A 7,046-nucleotide genomic window follows, 5' to 3' on the forward strand; every position below is an offset into this window, starting at 1 on the left:
AAAAAAATATTATTTAAAGCAAGTAAATAATAATGATAAGTGTTGTGTATCTGCAGTTTTAATGTCGGAAGGGGTTGGTCAAAAGAGGCCCACGTGAGTGACAATGTCACGGTCTTCTAAGGATCTTGTCTCTTAGCTCTGCCATTACCAAAACCCACTTTCACTAATATACCTCTTTTAAACGTCTTCCGACTCAAATATATAGGTGCACAATTAGTAAATAACTAACTATCGTACCAGTTTTACACAAATGGAGTATGTACAGTACACTTGAAGGAAATTTTTTTGTAATACTCAATCACCATAACAAAAATATTGAACTACAACCAAAGTTATATACTAGATCGGGTAGAGAACAATAAATGATTTAGTACCATGTATACATTAACAGTAAACCTAATATCGAAGATTCTTAAACATAAAAAAAATATAATATTACATATAAGAGATTTCATATGTTTAAGATAGTAGAATTTATATTTTAAATTTTTAAAGATATCAGAATTAATAAGGTGATGTAGTACTGTTTAAGCTAAGAACGAAAATAAAAAAAAAGGGTAAAGGTAAAGGGAATTCCGAAGTGAGATTCTTGGCAATGATCAAAAGCAACATCTTGTGTTCTTTCTTTGGCTTGGGGAACGAGAGATTCAATTGATCAGTCAAAGAAGCAAACTCCAACTCAAAATATTTTTAAAGCAAAAATCAGAAAAACAAAAAAGTACAAAAGCGAATAAAACTCTCAACTGGATATATTACCCAAACACTCAATTGCTACTTCTTTTTCTTTCTTTTATTTCCTTCTTCTTTTCCCAATTTTGGGTTATATACTTGGTTCGTTTCTCTCCTAAAGTAGATGATGTTTTGCCAAGACAAGAATAATAGTAACTATTTCAAAGCGTAGAAAATCTTAACTCTAAAGCAAGTTGGCTTAACGTAAGATGATCTCGTAGATAAGTTTGCCTAATGATATATGAATTTTTGGTTGAAGGACCAAGGACTCCGTCAAGTTGGAGACCAAAAGTTGCGTTCTGCCACTTTGATTTTAAATTTTAAATATAACTGGTCACAGACTCACAGTGAATAACGTAAATGTAATATCATTCGAGTCTACAAGTACAACTAGTGATAAAAAATAAAATTATCCGACTAAATAATAACGAGATTTTTAAAAAAGTAATTTAATATTACTATTCAGTTTGATCAAATATATTTTCATCCATTTCTTTTTTCTTTCTTGTGGTGATAACCCGGAATATGAATTGAAACTATACTTTAGTTAGTCCTAAAAATAAAATGATCAAATGAAGAAGATTCAAAGAATATTAAAGATTCAAGAGACGTAAAGAGAGAAAGAGTCAGGCTTTAAGCGAACACAAAGAATCAAATCGGAGTTGCGATTGGTGAGTGAGCTAGCTATTTGTTTAACTAAGAAGACTGCCGCCTTTAGTTTACTTAGAACCCATGCACTTTTTTTCATGGAACAAGAAACCTAAATTAACCACGAATACCCCAAGACAATAATAAGTGTTCGGCTTTGGGCCTTTGGCTTATTTGGCTATAGCCATTTCTGTTTCTTTCACGAGACACTATATGCGTTTGTGTTTGGCATTGCCATTTAAATTACATATATACTACTATTATTTGTTTGTTTCTTCACGAGAGAATTTTTTTTTTAGACCTTATCCCAAAAAAAATGTTAAAGAACGAGAAGATGTTGTTGGAATCATCTAACATTCAAATTTACAATTTATAATAGATTAATATATGTATTATGCATAAAGTGTGATTAAAATTCGTTTTATGAGATCATCTGGTCTGTAAATTTGCAAACGTTAGTTTCGTGTTTGCATTTACTTGTAAAAAGAAAAAGAAAAATACATAATTATACAATATCTAATTTCTTCACTTTTTATAGATTTTTTTTGCAAATTTCAAACATATCATTTTGTTGCGTTTATGAATAACAAGGTTAAAATATTAAGATTGTGAAGTTAGTTTAAAATATACACTAGATTAGGATCCGTGCTAGAGCACGGATTGAAATTCTTTTTATTTATATTGTAATTTTTATATACAAAATAATTTATGTGATTTATTTTAAAAATTGTTGTGAATAAAACATTATGCAATAAAATCATCTACTAAAACTGATGGACCCGTGCTAGAACACAAATTTTTGTAACTTTTACTTAAAGCACTATAAATGTGATTGTTTTATTTGTTTTAAAAGTTATTTTTTTTAGGAAACACTATGCCATTAAATCATATGTTGAATATGACTTATGGAAATAACGTATATTTTGTATAGATTTTGATCCGCGGTACACCGCGAATTAAGTTATTTGATAAAAAATAATAATTTGTTTGTTAATTTTTTGTTACAGTATTAATTTAATCAACTTAATTAGATATGTCTATTAATTTAATATTCATATTATTAACAAAATAATGAAATGATATTTTACCCGTGTAGCACCGAATTAACAAAAATTTAAATTTATATTAGTATCTACTCAAACACGTCGTGTCATATAACCCCGTCGTGTAATATTTTAACTCGCAGTACACCATGAATTGTAATGTACTAATGTGTATAAACATAATAAGCATTATTATAAGTATGATAAAATTAAAAGACATGAACCGAAAGATGATACCTTATCAAAACGGTAACGATAGATTATTGATCGGTTTATTTTATAGTATAATCGGAAATCACTCTCAATCCGCGGAAGAGTGATTATTTTTTAGATTTGTTTGTCTATATATGGTTAACTAAATATTTTTTTGGAGATTTTATTTTATTCTTTCGAATAACTTGTTTTAGAAGATCTTAAATCAAGATTAAATCTTTGCAGGATATATTTAGGTGTAAAAGAGAATTAAGATTATTCTCCTAAAATCTTGCGAAAATGAAGAATTACAGATTAAGACTTTCAACGTGATGTAACATATATCTAATACAAATTAATATCAATTTTTTTTATAACCCATTTGTAACCTATTATTAAAATAATATAGTCTACAAATTTGACGTTGTGTACTTCCGTTTTATTAAATAAGGGATATTAAATGCAAACATAACCACACAAAAAAAAACAAAGGTTATAATCACAATTTGTACTATATTAATGATACGTGTATATCAAAGATGCATATATGCTAAAAGAATAATAAATAGGTGATCTAGTTATGCCGATTATGGTTTTTTTTTATGGGTGTTTAATCTAATAACCGATCGACGATTAACTACGCGAACTTTATCATTTTTTTGATCCGTACTGTATGATACGGTCCGTCTCCAACACTCAAACAACTTAGAGGAAGAGAATAAAACAAAGAGAATGACAGCAAAACAACAACAAGAAAAAAAAAGAAAAAGGACAAAACATCCCTCAAAAGGATCAAGATCCGATTGGTGTTTCTTTCTCTTTTTGTTTCTTAATAACGTTTTCATTCTCCAGTTTTGACCATTCGACTTTCTAGATGACGTATGGTCCACTTATCCTTCTCATCTCATGTATATTATGTTAGAGCTTTCGAGGTGATTTAACTTCACAAGAGGGCAAACTCTAATATACAACGTGATTTGAACCTATAATTTAGTAAGGAACGAAATACTTAATATGCAACTATGAATGTGTAGTTCAATAAAATGATCCATGTGATTCAAAGCCAGAAAACGAGTTTCATCATCTACGAAATAACAACAATATAACAAACTTTTTATCAAAAAAAAGAAAAAAACTCTATAACAAAATTTTCTATGTAACCAAGTTCACCATTTAGGCCATCCTTATAGGGAGAACATGAGGGGTGTTCTTATCCCCAAAAAAATAGAAAAATAATGAATAGTAGCTTAGAACACTTTTTAGTTTTTGATGTAGAACTGATCTTGGCTCAGTTCTAAGCTGATGTGGCAAGGTGTGAATGGATACAAGTTTTTGCAAACAATTTTTCACAAATTAAAAGAGGATCTGATTGAGAATATGGAATAAATTTGGACATTAAACTATATATTAATTAAATAAAATGTTTGTGTACTTTAATTAAGTAATATGTTTTTTTTTATCTTTAATGTTTTTGTTGTTTCATAAAAATTTGGTATTGTATTTTGAATTTTAGTAAAAGTTTTATAAGTTTGCAATTTAAATGTTATTTTATAAGTTTTTATAATTGTAATATGTTTAAGAATATTATATTATTAAATCTTATGATCTTAAACATGTTCTCCCAATAACTAACTTTTTAACAAAAGACCTTAACTACTGATCTTACATTATTTTCATAATATTTTTACTCTAAGAACAACTAAAATAGTTCCCCCTATAAAGATGCCCTTATGAGTGTGTTAGTTTAATAGCTTGTTTGATGTACTTTGTGAGATTCTTTTTAACTATTGTAATTTCTACATGTCTTAAATCTTAGTATATAATAAAGTAAAATTTTAACAAAATCCAAGATTTGAGAACCTACCATGATATTTTTTTTTTTGTTTTTACAATAAAAGAATCAGCTCATACGAGTCAATTAGGTGGAAAACTGTTCGCATACAAAACATTATGTGAAGATGTACGTGCTTGGCGTATCAAAGTGAAACAATCCGACATATTTTTTATATATATATCTTAATATCTAGTGATCCCATACTCACTATCAACCTACCCCAATCAATAAAAAATAGCGGATAACAAATATGCAAATCCAATAAAACAATAAAGAATAATGAATAACTTAAACCAATTCAGGATCAATCCAAAACATAACACAGTCATAGAACCAGCGATCCTAACAACCGTTCTAGACAACTAATTTCTCCTATAGCATCCTATCAAAGACACAGAGCAAACAACCAAGCCTCTAGAACATCATCCTCTTCATACCCTTGATACCACGATCACACTTAGCCTTTACCTGCGTCACAACACAAAAGAGAGGCGTAAGTATTACCAGAAATACTTAGTGAGACAGTCCTTCCATCTACTGGGCTATACACACAAGCAATTGAGATAACTCTAACCATCAAACAACAATCAACAAAAAAAACCAGGAAATCTGCATCGACTGACACAAACCACTGCATCGAACGAAAATATCTAGGGTTGCATCGACCGAAGCAAGCCTACATAAACCAATGCAAGATTCATCTGCATCGACCAACACCAACACTACATCAACTGATGCATGCTCGACATTTAACGAAATCCCTAATTGCATCGATCGACACCTCCACATGGCATCGACTAATGCTCCTAGGTCTTATCGCGCCATCCTCGCACTGCATCGACCGATGCATAAAGTGCATTGATTGATGCACATGCCGGACATCATCTTCCCTGAAGCTTCTCGCTAGATCTCCGTTCCTAAACCATCAAAACACAATCCACTGGCACAAAGAAGCCTCACAAAGCCCCAAGTGACTCAAAAACAATCTAACAAGCCAAGGAATCAACCACATAACACATAAACTCAAAAATCAGAGAAATCTCAAAGATAAGTCATTGTCATGCACTCACATTTTCCAAAGAAGATTCTAACTCTAAACTGACGAATCTACACTCCTAGCAAGCTCCTACAACGATCCCAGCTACAAATCTCCACTCCACAGGCAAAATCTCACAAGAACAAGCACTCTAATCTAATAAATCCTCAAGAACAACTTTTTTTTTTCTTCTCTTTAAATTGGCTAAACTCGGCCAAACCAACAAGCTTCTCCTTTTATACACGATAGTAAGGGTTTTCCTTACCCAAAACGCAACCAAACGAGCGTTTAACTTAAGTCGTTTCACAAAAAACCAAACTTGCGTTGACCGATGCACCTCCCAAACCGGGAATCCGGTTCGCGGATGTTACACAAAGAATCCACAGTTACATTCATATTACGAGAAATTAAAGATAAAGAAAAAGTAGAGAACTCCTCCCTATCTTGATATCGTCGGGATAAGTCGATAACGCCGGCCAGTCTTAAGGGGAAGACACTATCTTCACTAAGTCTGAGCAGTTTTTAAAAAGCCATATCCCAGTAGTCATAACCAATCATGCATCACATAGCCCATATGAAAACTTCTAATTCAGCATGTAATGGGGAGAGACTTGGCAATATATTGTATTTTTCCTAACATGTATAAGTTTAAATTTAAAATATTACTTTTTTAAACACATTAAGTATTTGGGAATCCATCAAAACTATAAAAATGATGTAAAAATTTGAATTAAATAAATTAAAAGTACTAAACTGTTTTTGTTGATTACGAATTTTGGATGAGTTAGACAATAATTTTATTCATAAAATCTTTATTTGTATCAATTTAGTCGGCACATAGTGTGGGTTGTTTACCTAATTAGATATTTAAAAGAAATATGAAAACCACATAAAACTTGTGAACTCGCCAACTGCAACAGAGAGAATCGATCGAAGAGTGTCAGTCAATAGTATATCGAGATTTAAAAATGTTCTTTGTTACTGCTCCCCATATCTGTAAGACAAACCCAGAATTGTCAATCTAGCACACATTTAATGTCATGGTGGAAAATAAAGGGAAAATTGGAAATAAAGGATCACTAAAAAAAATTGTCCATATACACCTTTTTTTGAAAATGGTCATTTTTTCCAAAATTGCCCATAGGAATTGAAAAACCCAAATTTAACATGTTTAAAAATGTGAAATATAGGTAAATAAGTAGATATACAATAGTAGAGGTAATATAAATTTTTTCCAAAAAAAAAAAATTGTATAAGTGGTTTTTTTGATGGATAAAATTTGATATAAAAAATTTAGAAAACGTTTTCTGCTATTCTGAAAATTTAAGATGATGCGTTCTAACATTTTGTACATGTTATACTAAATTCAGGAATATTTTCTGTTCTAAATAGTTTAGGGGCCGAAAATACTGAATTCTACAAAATTCAGAATTTGTATTCTACGATTTGCTCTATGTTCTAAACGTTTTAGTATAATCTTTCTACGGTTTACTCTAGCCTCTGAAATCTGTAGAATATGTTTTATTCTTTTTACTCTATCTCTGAGAAAATTAGTTGACATCTA

This window comes from Camelina sativa, chromosome 15, assembly GCF_000633955.1.
Source record: "Camelina sativa cultivar DH55 chromosome 15, Cs, whole genome shotgun sequence".
NCBI lineage: Eukaryota > Viridiplantae > Streptophyta > Magnoliopsida > Brassicales > Brassicaceae > Camelina > Camelina sativa.